The 18083-nt window shown below is 41.2% G+C and overlaps 1 protein-coding gene across 1 annotated transcript in view; it reads right to left on the bottom strand.

Annotated features, from left to right (window-relative positions):
* NDST4 (N-deacetylase and N-sulfotransferase 4) overlaps positions 1 to 17510 on the bottom strand; it is a 172372-nt gene extending 154862 nt beyond the window's left edge. Inside the window, 1 exon segment of the mRNA XM_048508744.1 lies at positions 16963 to 17510. The gene's annotated coding sequence lies outside the window, so the exon portion shown is untranslated.
* Between the last annotated feature and the right edge of the window lie 573 nt (positions 17511 to 18083).

The following is an 18083-nucleotide window of genomic DNA, read 5'->3' on the forward strand; positions in this document are numbered from 1 at the left end:
ATTCCACAGTTGAGAAGTTGAAAGACAAGCAAATCTGAGTTGCACTGAAATTAATAAGGCGTAGCTATTTAACCCAGAAGTTAATCTTACTGTATTCGGTATGTCTTTACATGTAATTCTAAAACTTCTAATCCTTATGCTTCTAAATCTACTGAAGTCAATTGGTTTATAAGGATATAATTCTGCTTAGGATGGCACTGTAAAACTTATGGCCTTGGCTGCACTGATTTTTTTAAAAAAATATACCTTTATGGTTGGTATTTGTGCTAGTGAGGTGGCTGATGGTTTGGTGCAAGAGATCAAAGGCTAAATCTTGCATACATTTCCTTGCTTTTATTCCAGAGTCTTTCATTAAAAAAATGACCCAGTCTCATGATATTTTAATGCCCTTGCTCAGACTTTTAAAATCTGCAAATCCAATGTTTCTGTTCTGATCCTCTCCACATCAGTAATAAAGACACTGAGTGAATAACTAAATAAACCCGAGGCTAGAACCTAGACAAGCCCTGAGGAACCGCAATTCAATACATTAAAATTTATCCTTGGATTTTTAGAATAGTTTTTGGCTACCTTTTGGACCATGTGTCAACACATTGCTCTGAGCCAATTTGACTTAATTGAATTTTGCAAGTAACTTTTTGCGAGACACTATCAAATGCTGTGGTGAAGTCCATATATATTACATTTACTGCTGTTTTTGTATTGCTGCCAACAACACAATCAAGTTTCTGAGGTATGATTTGCTTTTCGCTTTCAGCCAAGAGACCTGCATTAATGCAACATTAAGGTTGCTCTGTTAAAAAATAAAAAGGCCAAGCATTGCAAATGTGAAGGCTCAAACAGCAGCATTAATTTGCACACATACTTAGTGGGTTTTATGGCACACAGCTGGCAAATGAACAGCCATGGTAAACTAAAAGCAAAACAGGATGCACTCCATCAATGTGAATAATAACTATGTTTATATCATTTGCACTACCAGATTGTATGGCAATTCTCCAATTTTTCTGTCTTTACTACTCCCCAATATGCTGATTCAGACTGCCAGAAATTTCATTTCAAGAATTGTTATATATGTATAATTAGGACTCAGTTTGACATATGAAGTTAAAGAATCTTTTTATGATGCTCCTGACGGACAAGTAAATATAACAAGTACAGTCTACACCATTTGAGTTCTTTTTCTCTTCAAGGATGGTGTATGTAAGTTTTTAATTAAAATGCAACAATATATAACCAGAATGGGTATACAGAGCAAAAAGGGTTGAAATTCTTAAAGTAATAAAAACTATCATGTCAGCCAGAAGTGGTATTTTTTCATCTGTACCCTTGTAAGAAAGAGGATAGGAATGCAATCATCTAGTCAGCTGATTGGATATGAATGCAATCAGCTATACACTCGAAATATGTCTTAGGAGATCTTATTAAATTATGCTGACCATTAGAATCTGGTGGCCTAATCACTACTATTGCTTTAGTTACAACTCCAGTGACTAATTCATTTTTAGTGACTAACAAAAGCTTATTCCATTATAAACTTTTCATGGACTAGAGCCCAATTTTTCAGATGCAGGGTCTTGGATCCCCATAGAAAGACCTTCTATGTAAGAAATAAAAAAAACCCAGCAAGACCGATGAGCCGTGCAAAATTCAAATCTAATCCAGAAGAGAGAGAGATAGTTTAGTAGTTTAGCAAACTACAGCTAACACCTCATCTGGAGAAGGGAGGTTCTAGTCTCAAAAGCTTCTGTAGGATTTTGTTATTTTTCAGGTGCCATTAATATTTTGTTAATTTTTGATGCAACAGGCTAACACAGTCACTCCTCTGAACCCAAATGAAGAAAGAGAAGCCACAGAAACCCATTCAAAAATTGATTCTCTCTTGTTTTTATTATCAATATTTTCTAATCTTTCAGATTCAGGACTGATTTAAATTTCTTTAAATAATATTTATGATAAATCATTTGACATGTGGTTAAGAGATGCAGCAGGACTTGACAAAGAGGAGAGTTTTTGCAAAGTGAACGTGACTATTAATTTGAACAGTAGTGGCAAATTAGTGTAGTTGTGAACATGGATGTAACACATAAAACACATTTTATATACTCTTATGCTCATATAGAGGTTTGTGTTGTAGTGGGCTTGGTTAGCACTCTTTTTGTATGAACTGATCTGAGCCACTGTGAAAAGTGAAAAAGTGTGATATAAATATTCCAATAATACACATAGTGCTCTTCTATAAGCATAAATAATTTCTTGAAACATCAGCTTATGACATCATCAAAAACCTCCCTGTTGCCAGACAGCATTTATTTAATTACAGATTTTCTCTGAAAAACTGCAGGCTCAAAGCTGATGATGTAATTAATAAAACTTCCATGTGCAAACTGTACAAAATACAAACTAGAAAAGTAATTCATCAGCCAGTCATACCTTATTCATAAATTTGTTAACAGGTAAGGAAGATCATCAGAATAGACCACTTAATTTGACTTCCATTTGTAAACAATAATATATTTATCTCAGCTATTGTTAAAATAAAGATTTCCAAGTGATTCTATATGCTGTCAGCTTGCAAAGAGCTGGCCTGGGTTTTGAATGATGTTAGAATATTATTGGACTAGGTTTTTTTTAACAAGATGACCCTCCCTTGTTTGTTCCTTTTTCATAAAATGTAACACTTACAGCAATTAAAGTATAACCTGGAGCCTGTCAGAATCTACCATCAAGGGCTGTCATGACAAGGTCTTAAGATGTGAACTTCCATTTGTAATTTTTTAGATGCCTGATGAAGAGTTCCAATAAATCTGAATGCTTATATAATATTTTGTATAATTTGCATTGTCCCCAATAAAAATATATTATATGGATTTTGATTCTTCAAGTCAGCATTATCAATTCAGCATAGCCCCCTCCAGGGCTCATCCAAACACTCTTTAAAGAGCACCCAATTTAGAGGCCTTATAAAAAAAAGAGGGTAGGGGTGGGATGGCTCCTCTTATGTGTGTTTGTTCTGAACCATCAACAGAGCCTTTAAAAAGCATTAGAATGCCCTTTTAAAAAAAGAAAATGATTTGACTTTGTAGATGGAATTAACTCACAGAGTAATATAGATGCTGTAAATTCTGTAAACATGTGGGTATAATGCTATAAAGGGCTTTAACTGCTAATGGTAGCACCTTAAGCAAGACTGGATTGTCTCCAGCAGGTGTAATATGACAAAATGATATGTTTTGATAAGCAGAAATCTGAACCAGTTGAGGTTTCTAGGTTATTTTTAGAGGCAGCCCCACATCAGGGCAATGCAGTAACCTAGCCTCGAGGTTAGAGTAACAGGGATTAAGGATCTGGATTCAACTGGGAAGTCAGTTTACAAACCTGATGAAACTACTGAAAATCACTGTCAGCAACACCACTGATATGCTTCTGCATCAGAGTGCTGAATCCAGAAATACGTGTGCAGTCCACAATTCTGCAAATGGCAACATTTTCCCATTTAGGGTCAGCAGCACTATTTCCTACAGACTCTCCAATTTTCCAGTCAGAATCATCCGTGTCTTTTTAGGTTACTCCTTTAGACTCTTGAACATGGCATCCTTAAGACAGCCAAGGATACACATTTCTTCCTCTCTCCAGTTGACAAAATATAATTTTGGATGTCATCAGCAATACCCAACTCTGCAGCTGTGGGAAATCTCACAAAATCTCATGATAAATATTAAACAATATAGGTGAAAGTATAAACATTGAAGCTCCCCACATATCAACTCCTTAATTCAGTATAATCAATAATAACTCTTCCACCCCACTGAAACAAAAATGACAAACCATTGTACGACCACAATCCTCCCCCTCGTCTCCCTTGCCAAGTGATACAACAGATTGGCATGATGGGTAATATCAAAAGCAACTATCAGATCCAATAAAATTAGCTGGGAACTATTACCTCTATCTATCAACTACATACATTAATGACAGCTATGTCCCAAAGCCAGGTATGTAGGCAAATTGAAATGATCAAGGATATATTTATCATTCAGAAAAACTGTATTTGTTCTGCTACCACTCAATAATATTCCCACCAAAAGTTAGGACTGACACTGGCTGATAGTTCCTAAGATTTTCTTTTCAAATCAAAGACTTTTAAAATAAAGTATAATGACTCATTTTAAAGGGCCAGGAGAATTTTCTTTTGATAGTGACTGAATTATAACTTTATTAAGGAAAAACTCACCAATGCTACTTTAACCAGAATATATTTTACATTGTGTGCCTGTACCAGTTAGTTCATTAAAAGCTCACATGAATCTGCCACAATTTTCAGTTACTGCTTCACTCCCATGAACACCCCCCCAAATGCCTACACTGGCACCAGTGTATTTGCATCTTGAGCTTGCATTTTGGGCACTTTTGCCAGCGTACCCGCACACCATTGCTACAACTCTTTTGTGCCCCCACCCCACCCCAGATTGCACTATTATGTTTATTTTTATTATGTTTATTTGTGTTCATATCCTCCTGGATATGCCCTGGAAGACTGGCGGGTTTAGGATATTTTTCTGAGCAAATTCTGTATGTACAAGTTTTATTTCCCCAACAAAAGTCATTTCACAAACTGATATCAGCGGCCTAGCAAATGCATGATGATTGGTTTTGGATAGGGATGTGAAACAAAAAGCACATCAGAATGGGCGGTGTACTGAGACAATTTGTTTATGCAAGAGTGTGTGCAACCAATCTAATTGTTGATTTCCCCCTCCAAAAAAAAAAAAAACTTGGAATGAAGTGGACAGAATCACATTTTAAAAAGCTTTGGATCATTGTCCACAACAGTAGAACAACAAGACTCAGATTTGAAATCAAAAGTGAATGTTTTCTGTAGAATATGATACATTCCTCAAGATCAGTTATGATTATATGGGTTTGTTTTTTTTAAATTCAGAACCTCTTTCAGACTTCCCTTTCTGTGATGAAAACTGGTTCATGTATATGCCAGTGCACAATCCAGCAATCAATAAACCAGGCATTTACCTGCTTCTGATCATATGGTACTGTGCTACTGGATATTGTTCCTTTATAAACATAGCCAAGTTTCTTTCAATACCATGTATAGCACTCTCCTCCATTGTCCCAGTTTCTTCCATCTTCAGTTTTGCTATGCTAAAGGCTGATTCACTGGGGCTTTCAAAGTGTGGCGTATTGTGCTCAGAGCACTTGCTGTTGTTTATGTGCAATTATAAAATGGTCATTTGAGGTATTAAGCATAAACAGTATTGAGCCACACTTGCCCAAGGAGACCGAATTTGACACTTTCCCCCTTTTTGTAAATAAGAACTTTTATTATTATTACTACTTTTATCTGCAAGAATCTTCCATTTAATTAACTAAGCAGAATTCATATTAGTTCTCTAAGGACTTTAGAACAATGCTTGCAAATGGAGAACTGGTCGAACAGAATCTGCAACACATGGCTAGATTATTCCTCCAGGAAAAGATACATCTTGCCAGTGCAAAACAGGATGCCTTATGCCCAGTTGCTACCCTGTGCTTTGAGGTGTGTTTTATTAGGTTTCTGGTTACTGCACACTCCTAATGGCAATATTGGTGCACACCACACCCTATTACATTTCAGTATCTTGAATGATGGAGCTATTCTCAGTGCATCAACATTGTGTTGGATTGCTGCATTTTCCAGCACACTCTTGGGTGCTATTATAGGATGTGAAATGTTCTCCTTAGCACATTCAAGAGCTGAAGCTTTGTTTCTGACTCTTTTCCCATCAAGATTTGTTCAACGTGCAGAATAACACTTCAGTGGTTACTTTGTACTTTAGACTAATTTCCCTAGCTATACCACACTGTCAAGCCATATGATGACCACAAATACACATAAAAACACAAAGCAGATGAAGTATATTTTTCCATTAGCAGAAGATCAAGGCTGATTCGCTCAAGATATTTGCCATTCCAATTGATCAACCCCATCTTTTCCTGAGTACAAAGGCAACATTAATCAGAGGCTGCAAGATAGGGCAGCCCTGTGAGAGCTGAGGAATGAAAGGAGTCTATCAATTTAGGTCTACTTCTATGGTCCCACTACAACACAGGTAATTTCTATCATATGTAAAATGTCCATCACGTTGACCGCATTCCCATGCATCATCAGTGACAGTGACCTATTGTAACACTAGCCACATAATAGGGGACATTTTAAAGGCTTTGGATCTGCATGCATCTGCCTAGGAACTGAGATCACAGGGGGTGGCATTCCTGGTGATACCCCCTGCCAAGGTGTGGGGTGCAGGGGTGCATGGGAGGATTTTCTCCATGATTGCATCCAGGCTTTGGAACAGTTGCCCCTTGGAGATTCTCTGGGTGCCTACCCTTTACAGGTGAAGGTGCACGGTGAAGACTTTACTCTTCACCCAGATATTTAGCTAGCCTCCCTGGAAGCCCCTCTGCAGCTGCTGGTCTGGGGGAAAAAGGTGTTGGGTTTAATTTTATGTTTTGGTTGTCATGTTCTTTTTTGTATTTATGATGTATTTACTGTATTGGTTCTGGAGGGTTTTCCGGGCTGTGTGGCCGTGGTCTGGTGGATTTTGTTCCTAACGTTTCGCCTCATCTGTGGCTGGCATCTTCAGAGGTGTATCACAGAGAAAAGTCTGTTTCTCACTTCTCCGGAGCTCACCATGTGCCCTGCCCCCTGTCGCAATTACAGCCTTGTTGATTCTGGTGCCATTATTAATAAGAAGTTGATTTGCATGTGTAAAACTTGCATTCTGCTTGCAGTCATTTCAATGATGTGTGTAGACTTACCTACCTACTTATATAGTTGCTATGGTACAAGTATCCCCTAACAATGCCACATATCACAGGACAAGACTGTGTTCCCACCTACAACCAAAATATATATTCCTACCGCTACCAAGTTACTTGATAGCTCTGTGCAGATAATCCACTTGCACATTGACTCTTTGGCCAATTATACACTGGTGCTCTGCCCCACAGTGAGAGTATGATTCCTGTGTGGTACAAATGGTTGTATTTACACCATTAAAGTTACATCGGCAGAGATCCTTGATGCCCTGCAGTTTGCAATAGAAGGGAAACTCCTTCTGGTTAGCTCCTTTGGAACAAGAGCAAAGGCAAGAGCAAAGGTTGGTTTGCTTTTTAAAAGTCCTTTAAAGGTAATATCTATATTGTTTATATTGATATTGTGGAGGCTGCTTTCACAAATTTTGCATTTTAAGGAAAAAGCCAGCTGTTGATCCCTGAGAGCAGTGCAGGGAGCCTTCCCCCACAGGGATCAATGGTCTGTTTTTCCCTTAAAATGCAGTGATGAGAGCAGCCTCCACAATATCAATATAAACAATATCAATATTGTCAAAGGCTTTCACTGGCGGATTCAATGGGTTCTGGTGGGTTTTCCGGGCAGTGTGGCCTGGTGGATCTTGTTCCTGGTGGATCTTGTTCCTAACATTTCGTCTGCATCTGTGGCTGGCATCTTCAGAGGTGTATCACAGAGGGAAGTCTGTTACACACTGTGTCCAGAGAGAAGGAAATGTTTGGGGTATATATTGTCCATGTCCCAGGATGGGGAACCAATCAGTAAGTGCTTGGGTGTAACTTGTTATGCAAAGATGTGGTTGATAGTATTGTATTGTGGGTGGGGCTTATCAGTCCAGGGAGTGATTCACATTTTCATGCCCTGCAGCAGAAGTAGTATTGGCATTCACTAATAACAGACTTCCCTCTGTGATACACCTCTGAAGATGCCAGCCACAGATATAGGCAAAACGTTAGGAACAAGATCCACCAGACCATGGTCACACAGGCCGGAAAACCCACCAGAACCAATATCAATATTATCTTTAAAAGTAATATTGATCTTTCCTTTTGTCTTTTGTGATCTTTCCTTTTAAGCAATGATGGGGCAGGTGATTGTGAGCTGTACAGAACACAGTGGGGCAGCTTTCTGTGTTTAAACAAGGAAATGTGAGAAGACCCCACTCTGAAAGGACTGCAGAACCAGAAGCATTGTGGAAAGTGCTTCACACACCATGGGCCACTGTGTGAGAATGGAGAGCAAGCACAACAAACCGCCTTACACAACTGCAGAGACACCTGCGACATGCAGGGGCGTAACGAGGCAGCCCTGGGCAAACTGTAGCCCTGGGCAAAACCTGAGTTGGATGCCCCCCCCCCTCCATGGGCAGCCACTCCACCACGACCAAATTTCTTTTTGCCTGGTGCCTGCAGGGGGTGCATCTTTAGACATATCAGCACCACAATTTCAGCATATCACCAGAAGACTGTACTTATGCTGCTCCCCAAGTTGGTGAGGTTTGGTTCAAGGAGCACAAAGTTATGGATTCCCAAAGGGGGTGCCTCATCCCTCATTGTTTCCAATGGGAGCTAATAGGAGATGGGGGCTACAGTTTTAAGGGTCCATAACTTTGGCCCCCCTGGACCAAACTGCACCAAACTTGGGGGGTGCCATCATCTCCAGATGATAAATTCCCTTGAAATCTTTAAGGTGCCGATTGCCATCCAAAAAAATGCACCCCCTTCAGGAACATCCTAGAAATTTGCCCAAGAATCTTTGTTCTGCATTGAGTTTTCTGCATTGCTGTCAATGGGGGTTGCAGGCTGCGGGGGGCACATTTCTGAAGGCACAGTCTCAAAAGCTTCTCAGTGGTCCTTCATAAGGAGACTGCCCTAATGATCAAGTTTGGTGAAGTTTGGTTCAGGGGAGCCAAAGTTATGGACCCTCAAAAGTGTAGCCCCCATCTCCTATTAGCTCCCATTGGAAACAACGGGGGATAGGGGCACCCCCTTTGGGAGTCCATAACTTTGGACTCCCCTGAACCAAACCTCACCAAACTTGGGTAGCATAAGGACAGTCTCCTGATGATACGCTGGAAATTTTGGTGCCGCTAGCCTAAAAATGGAAAACTACTAAAATACCCAAAAATGAACCCAGCATTTTGATGCCCCTCCACAAGGTGATGCCCTGGGCAGCTGCCCACCTTGCCCAATGGGCATTACGCCAGTGGCGACATGTGAATGTACAGCAGAAATTCCCAATTTTACACACACCTCCTGCAAACAGAAATTATTCTTTCCAAGCATTGCTGATCAAAGGAGGGGGCATGTGCGTAGGTACTTCCTCTGCACAGCTGCATCATGCAGATGACTAAGAGATAGTTCAGAGCCAGCATGCTTGAGACCACTGTCCCTCCCTGCACAGGCAGGTCTTCTACGTAGGGAGGATAATATGTGAACACAGGGTGTATTATTGGCCGTATACACATGGTGCATTGTTGGCCATGACCATTTTTTAAAATGCAGAAATGCCACCAGTCAGAATCTAATCACTCCCCTCTGGATTTCAGACTTCTCCAGGTGCAGAGCAACAGCCAACTATGGTGTAACAACAAAGCGCGGGCATTGACAGGTCAGAGAGAGTGTGAGCTCTTACATCAAGTAAAGCCTTACAAATTTCCTGTGGCCAATTTAATTGTATTTATTTAGCCAAATTCCTTCATTTACTGTGTTCCAATAAACAATTCCATCTCAAAGACTGCAGTCCCATAGAAAAGTTCCACCAGCAGAAGGGAACAACTACTGCACAAATTTGTCCACTAAATGGTGTTTCTGGGGGCCCCATCTCCAAGAGTGGTATTTTGGGGAGACAGAAAGAGAGGGAAGGCAAGGATGTCCTGTTTTGCTGACAGAAATCCTTTCCATCAGCTCAGCCTGATTGCAGGACCCAAGCCACTGTGGCTTGTAAATTCATTTTCCATGAACCTAAGATTTTCTCAATGTTTTGAATGTTCCTGTTGCTATTCTGATTACATAATGTTACACAAATCAGGGAAAAATTATGAGCATTTTTTAATGACAAGAAGTTATATATACAACCAGTCTTTATGGCAATGAAACAGTCACAGCAAGAGTCAAAAGCATTTTTCTGCTTTTCAAAGCACCCACACTAGGAGGCACAATATGATTTTGCTTTAAAGCATAGCATGTAGAAACCCACTTTTGTAGAGGATGCCAAATTACCATACTCATACACTTACATATGGCAACACTACATTTTCCCATACGGGAGGTAACTCTAAAGATTTTGAAAGTGAGTCACTTTCTTAAATATAAAGCACGAATTATGCAGAACCTAGATCTTGAAGGCTTTCCATACTGCCATGGATGAAACCCAGAAACCCAAAGGCAACCAAAGTTGTAAAATTGGTTGTATATGATGCCCCAGCCACCTGAATAGCTCTGAATAGTCCTCCCTTGTCAGAGCTTAGAAGCTAAGGCCAAGCTTCCATACGGCTACGAAAGCGCCGGAGTTGGCGCGTTCATGACGCCGACTCGACATCAGCTGGAGACCCGTCCGCCGCCGCGACGACGGCTCCAGAAACAGTTTCGAACGCTTGGCCATGAAACACCGCTGCAGGAGCACCTGTGTTCGGTCCGAGCCCGAGATAGCCACTCCGGCGTGCCGCCATACAGCGCCGAAGCCTGGGGACACGCCTCTGGCTCCCCGCCTCGCTTCAGTTCCCAGCGGCGCGCAGGGCCAGGGGGGGCGTGGTCCCCAGGCCTTTTCATGACGCCGACGGACGAGCATTCCAGGGACAAGGTGTAAAGCGCCGGTGTGGGAGGGTTCCCAAAGCCGCTACGCCCGTTAAACTCGGCCGCAGAGCTTCGAGGCGGCGCTTTCTAAAGAGCGGGTCTTCCAAGCGCTCTCTGGAAACGCCGTTCAAGCGGCAGGCGAAGCGCCTGAGGGTAACGCGGGCTGCGTGTGCAGCTGCACTTCGCCCGTCGCGTAATGGCTGCCTGGAGACGGCGTTTTTACCGTCTCCAGGCCGCCATTCATTGCCCGTGCGGAAACGGCCAAAGTGAGGTTGGCCACAATTTGTACATGGGTGAGAGACGACCTAAGAAGACAGGACCTGGTATGCAGAGGCAGGCAATGGCAAACTGCTGCTGTTATTCTCTTGCCTTGAAAAGCCCATGGTCCTGGGGTTACTATGAATCAATAGTGACTTGGAAGTGCACAATTATTATTATTTTATGATACCCTGCACTAACCCAAAGGTGTTTCATTGCATTCTGTCTCAACTGAAGCTTTGGGGTTCCCTTCAAGGGCAAACCTTAGTATAACACAATATAGGAGCCCAATCTGTAAATCTGGAAAGCATGAATCAGTGCTGCTAGGTGAAGCTGGACAAATTCATTAATCAGAGACAGGAAAAAGACATTCCTCTAGGACAGGGGTAGGGAACCTGCGGCTCTCCAGATGTTCAGGAACTACAATTCCCATCAGCCCCTACCAGCATGGCCAATTGGCCATGCTGACAGAGGCTGATGGGAATTGTAGTTCCTGAACATCTGGAGAGCCGCAGGTTCCCTACCCCTGCTCTAGGATAGTGATTGCTTGTATACAAGCGGGAGAAGCCTTGATTTAATAAGTGTATCTAGGGATATGTGTCTGAAAAAATTGGTATTTTTGAGATCTGAGTTATGGGAAAAACACAAATACCAGTATTCTAGGTTGTTTGGGTTTCCCAATGCCATTTTAGTATTCAGGTCCAGAATATTTTTTTGAACATTTCTTGGGTCCATCATTCTGAGAAACTTTTTTGTATGGGCTGGAATGGCTGTTTTTCAAGCAAATTACACCAGAATTTCCAGGAACCTAATCCTAACTACCCATTAAAAAACCCTTCAAGAATCAAGTTGATTTTAACGAGGGGTCCAATTCTATGGCCCCCTGAACAAATGCCTCTAGTCATCCTACTTGTCTCCATTGTTTCCTGTGGGAAAAAATCCTATGCTTCCTACAGGACAAAGAAGCACACAAGAGAAACCTCTGGTCAAAAACCTCAAAATGCAAACAGGACCAACAAGCTGAACCAGAGAATCTCAAGAAGACAACACATGAATATGGCAAGCCTAATGGAACCAATGTTTAATGGGTGAATCTACACCAAACCAACTTGATAAGCCAATACCAAGCAATGGAAGGAAGATACTGATGCAGAAACACTGCAAAATTGAATAAACACAATCCTGGAAGCCTTAAAATGTCAAGCCCAAATGTTCCCAAGTATTTTTGGAATTTTTAGGACCAATTTACTGGTATCCTGAAAAATTTCTGAAAGGTGTGTATATATGCACCCACATACCATAAGTATCTGGACACACAAGTATATTGCCAAGGATAGAGAGCTCTCTATCTCCTTCCTCAATGGTGTATCCAAGTGCATTTCTTCCCAAAATCACATGCCAGTAAAAGTTTGCCATATTTGGGTAAATGTAAAGTACAGCGCTGAGGGACAATTTTAGGAGAAGGATCATCTCTCTGACCTTGTGTGAGCCATCACTTAATGGACAAAAATCTTGCAGCCATATATACAAATACATAGGCTCCATACATACTATATACACCTTAACAATATTGAATATGTATATACCTAATACAGAAAATATCAGTAATTCTTATAAAAGATAGGTCAGTATGGTTCACTATATGGTCGTTTCTACACGGCCACGCTGCGGGGGTGCTTCGGCGTAAACGACGCTGACGCACCCCCCGGGACCATTTGCATGGATGGTCCTGGTAGGGGTGGGGAAGACGGCGCAGCCTGTGTAGAGGCTTCACTGTCCCCCGAACGCCTTACTGTCCCTCTGACCTTCTGGTGCGTCGCCCAGGCCAGGGGACACGCCCCCCTGCCCTGTGCGACAGCTCTGGAGTCGCAGGGCGGGGGGCGTGTCCCCTGGCCTGGGTGATGCGCTGGAAGGTTGGAGGGATGGTAAGGCATTCGAGAAAGGGGGGGAAATGGTGCCTTCCAGCCGCTGCCATTTGCACGGCAGTGGTTGGAAGCCGCTGTTTCCGAAAAACCTCGCTCAGGGAGTGAGGTTTGGAAACAGCGGCTTCACACCGTTTGGGGGTTGCGAGGCTGCCGCTTCTGCGATGCAATAGTGGCAGCAGTTTTTAGCATCCTGGGACGCTGTATTCCGCCCGTGCAGAAACAGCCTGTGTTACAGTCAATCCTGCATACAACAGTTTGGAGGTAAGTGAAATGGGTCAGGGAAAGGTAAGCATGTTCAAGGCCCCTGAGTAAATTCACTAAACTGAGACTACAAGGTATGGCCAGTGCTTGCAACCAGTAGATTCCACAACTGAAGCACTGTGGGTAAGAAGTTCCTGTGAGGATACATCCATATATACATTTGTTCTTTTTAAAATAGGTGGCTCAAACTGCACACTTTAGGTTCTAGATTAATATTTTGGAAATTTATATAGCTAGCATAAATAAAGTTGTACCTTTTCAAATCCATTGAAGTTCACTGTATTAAAAAGGTGCAATCTTGTTTAGGATTGTAGAGAAAACCATCTAAATGTAATAGGTTCTATGCCCAAGTTCACAACTTCCTCATCTTTTCTTATTATTCTTGCTAATAATAAATGTTTTAGTGTAATATGCATAGTATTCATTTTCCGCCTCTAGCCACTTTTTATGGATGAAAATAAATTCTCATATGAAACTTAATATTAAGAACATGGGCTCTTCTTTTTTATGGCCAACTCTGTTTGCAAGCATCTTTTGACAGTATGCTGTATGGAATAAGGACTTATTATTAAGTACAGCCACGTTACTTTCTCATTAGCAGAAAATGGAGGAATGTCAATGCCAATATGAAACAAAAACTCTTCAGAGAAAAAGATCAGATACAAAATGGCATACTTTCATATGTTTTAATGAAATTCAGCACAACACTATTCTTTTCAAGAACTGTCTGGCCTGGCTACAAGCTAACCACTAACATTCCAGGGTTTTTTTTGCTGACATTATACAGAGTTTGGATATAGGGATATGATTGCACCAGTATCAAGGAGTCTCACAGTCTTCTCTGCCACAGATGCCTAGTGTGAGTAGTGAGTGGCATTATCTTTTTATGCATCACAATAAACTACAGGACAATTCTACCCACATAAACTTTTTTTGCTTTGTGGAAATATTGGAGGTAGCTTTGTGCATGAAACACAATTGCCTGACGGTTATTCCTGAAGTGCAACACCCCCCCTCAAATGTGAGCACAATACTTCATACAAGAAATTCTTATGTCCTTTTGATAGAGATTATCTTAATGTAAGAAAGCAGGCATGTGAGAATCGGTTCCAGAGATTCAAATCTTGTATGACTGAAAGCCCCCTGCCACACACCCCTATTGACTACTGTGTATTCTGTTCTCTTATAATGGAAGCTTCAATGGCATTTCGAGCTGCTGTAGTCTCATTTATTTCACCGGGACTACTTTAGTGTAAATGATTCTTTTATCTTCACCACAGTATGGAACTCAGGAATGAAAGTTATTATTACTCACTTGACAGGGTAGGATGAGGGACCAAGAAGATCAAAAGCAGATTACCCAGGACCACCTGATGAATCAAAGACTAAAATGGGATTTTAACCCATGACTTCCCAACAGTGTTTTCACAAGATAACATACATTCTTACTGTTTGCAGAATGTCTATAAAATATTGATGCCCATTATGTCTCCATATCTCAGTGGCAACAGAAGTATAAAAATTCTAAGCAAACTTGTTGGTTTTAACATGTTGGGAATGTTGGGACCATCTACAAAAAGGTAGCTGACTTTCTGAATTTCTTCAGAAAACTTTTGACAATTTAAGGAGGCAAATAACTTAGAAGAGACATCATTTTTATATAGTGAAAGTGAGCTCAAGAAAGCACACTTGTTAGGATGTTTTTCTAACCACTTAATTCACAGACTACACAATGGAAATTAAATAACATTTTACCTGTCTAGACAGATTAAAGGTAAATTCTTGGGGGGAAATCCCCATGGAATATGACAGTACAAAATAGACATTTCCAAGCTTGTAGGTGACTTTGCTTTTAAGTAATAAGAATTATCTTTAAATGTATTTCCAAGTGGAGATGATTCCTTATTTCTCAGCATTTTACCATAAAGATGAAATAGCAATGATATCTTACAATATGTGGCATGTGTCAAAATGAGCTCTTCATATAAGAACACTTGCTTTCATTTTAGGATGTAGGTGAATTCCTACACAGATCTCATTTTATGATTTCCTAAATGCCTTGAAACAAAACCTGAGAATGGTCAGGATCACATTGCTAAGCAACATAGAAGTTATCATGGCGATAGCCACAAAATTCTCATAAGTGTCACTGAAGTTATGGGTTTCCCTTAAAGCACTGCTTAATAGAAAGAAAGAGAGGAAAGGAAAGGAAAGTTAATGACAGGCAAGTGGTCTATGACTCAGCCATAGCTATTTATATTTAAAACTAATTCCTGGGCTTTGTTTTATTCCATCAAATTGGTGAGGCAAAGGAGAACTGCTCAGCAGCCTTACAGAAAGAGCTCAACCTGTGCCAGGCTGGCACTGTACTGCTAATGTCTGGCTTTCAGAAGACCATTAAACAGTGATCAGAGATGGGCTGTAAGCTTAAGAAGAGGCACAACGTGTTAAACATAATCTTCAGTGTTTTGGCACAAAGCTAAGTTATAGACAGATTTCAATCATATGACATAGATTATTACTGTGAACTGTCCAGAGATATTTTAAAGACACTTCCTTTGACTTGAGTGAGACTTAGTAAACTGACATATTGAGTCAGCTTTGGGAACCACCTAACTCAGTCTTGTCTACTGTGGCAAATGGTCCTCAGAATCTTAGACACAGAAAGGGTCTTTCCCTACACCATTCTAATAAGAGATGCCAGAAATGAACCCAGAATGCTCTGTATGCCAAGTAGTACAACTGAGTCACAGTACTTCCTGTTAGACTCTTATTCTACTGCAGCTCCATTAATGCCAGTAAGACTGATCTTGAGGAACAGGTTCAGAACATATGTTCTGGACACAAGTCCTAGTGGTATCAAAATTCCTTGTATGTAATGTGCTTAACACCATGACCTTCATGGAGCCCTGTATCCCACAAAATTATAGGCCAAGTTAACACAGCTTGGTCCTTAGCAGTAAGAAGTGGTTAATCTTAATGAGAAGCAGGCTAGATGTTGGGAAAATATAGCTTAGAAAAAGTCATTCCTGCTTTCCTGGGGTTACGCTTGCATGATGAGTATGATTCACTTCTAGGAACAGCTCTTTGAGTACTTATTCCCAGCAACAATTACTTGGGGTGACAGACTAAGCTAGAAGACAAAGCTGCCAGGCTGCCTTCTTGCCTTAACTCTGGAATACTAGGCACTTTTCACCTGAAATCTCATAGTATGTTCTTTTCACACTCTCAAGCTAGCAATTGGTACTCACAAGCTACAGAACAATCAGTCTCGCTTAAATGTCCCAGACAGATGTTGTTTAACTACAAAACCAGCAGAACAGAACCGATCTGCCCATTTGTACCTTCCTACCAAATTAGTTGCCAAGGAAAACACATTAAATGGTTCCATTCACGTATCTTCCTGGGTTAATCATAGCCTTTTGTTGCACTCAGTTTTTCACAGGATCTCCTGACAGAAAGTGAAAAGGGGAGTACAAAGTATAACTCCTGAGGAACAGCATCAACTGAATTATTCCTGTTTCCTTTTTGGTCTCTAATCTACCATAACTTGCTATAGCTTTTCAATCTTCAGGCATATCTTCATAATTCAACAGACAGATATTTCTTGAATTTACCCCCAGCATAGTTACAGCTCTGAAACTTTGGTAAGAAACATTAACTTCCTCAGTCCCCCTCATCCCAGTTTTCCAAAATATACTTTGTAGATGGCTTCATGAGTGTAATTTCCTAACAATTACCTAACAGAGGTATAATGTCTCTCCCTATTATACTCATTATCTATGACTGGATATAGTCCATTTGAATACAGATACTCACAAAACAGCATCACAACTCACACCAAGCCACTCTGCATACAAACTACAGCACAACTTACCAGAAGAGAGATCCTTTTCAAGTAATTGTCCTTTCCAAGCATGAGGGGATGGGGCAGACGCCTCTTGAAGTCTTTTCCTTCAGTTCCAGGGAGCCAGCAAGGAGTTGTTCCCTTTTCCCTTTTGCAAATATTGTGCCTGCTGCTTGAACAGTATCCCAGGAAGACTCCTCCTGCTCCATCTCTCAGCCACCAAACTCCTCTGGAATGGTCACATTTTTATTTATTCACACAGTCCCTATTCAAAACAAGCAGCCAGCTGGAATGATTCAAACCTCTGTTCTGCCTGCTGTTTAAATGCAGCTTCCTTTTCGGACATAGGAATTACACCAGGGAGCAGTCACAGAACAGCAAAAAGGCGATGAGAACTACTTAATCACCGGAATACCAGCTGCTCCTGCTGCCGCCGCTGTTGTGGCTGGCTGTGCCTCTTGCCTGGCTGTCCTCCTCTTTTCCCTCTCCCTCCCTCTCCCCCTCATGTCTACAGAACTATAAAGGCGGCTTGGGAGGATTATGATTGGCAGAAGCAGCCAATTCCTTCAGCTAATCATCCTCAAGATTTTCAAGGACTAGGAGCTGTTGTGATGTCATTCAGACAGTGTGGGGTTACACACGAACACATTCCAGCAGAAGCTAATTCAGAGATCAGCTGCATTCCACTCACACACCGGGTGATTGATTAGCCGTTCCTGAGTGGATTTACATAATCTGTCATTGTATCGTTTGGACCACCAACATCCATGTAACCTGGCTGTACAATCCAGTGGTGGGAATGCCACTTGCCAGCTTTTTGACATTTACCACTGAAGCTGTAAAAATCAAACCATGAAGACATGAAAAGTTTGGAGAATGGGTTTTTTTCTGTTATCAAGAAGATAAGAAACCGAGCAGAGGAAGAAAGCAGAACTGTACTTGTTTTAAAACAAACAAGGGCTCAACTGTCTAGTATAGAATTCAGAACATTGCTCGGACTGTTTTGACCCAGAGGGGGAGGGGAGGAAATCACTGCTAATAATGCATTCACTAATACAACTGAAAAAGGAAACTCAAACATTAACCCTTAAAGAACCTTTTAAAATACACATATTACATGTAGGGTAAAATTATGCTCCTAGCCAAACTCC

Source organism: Sphaerodactylus townsendi, linkage group LG10 (genome assembly GCF_021028975.2).
Source record: "Sphaerodactylus townsendi isolate TG3544 linkage group LG10, MPM_Stown_v2.3, whole genome shotgun sequence".
NCBI classification, from domain to species: domain Eukaryota; kingdom Metazoa; phylum Chordata; class Lepidosauria; order Squamata; family Sphaerodactylidae; genus Sphaerodactylus; species Sphaerodactylus townsendi.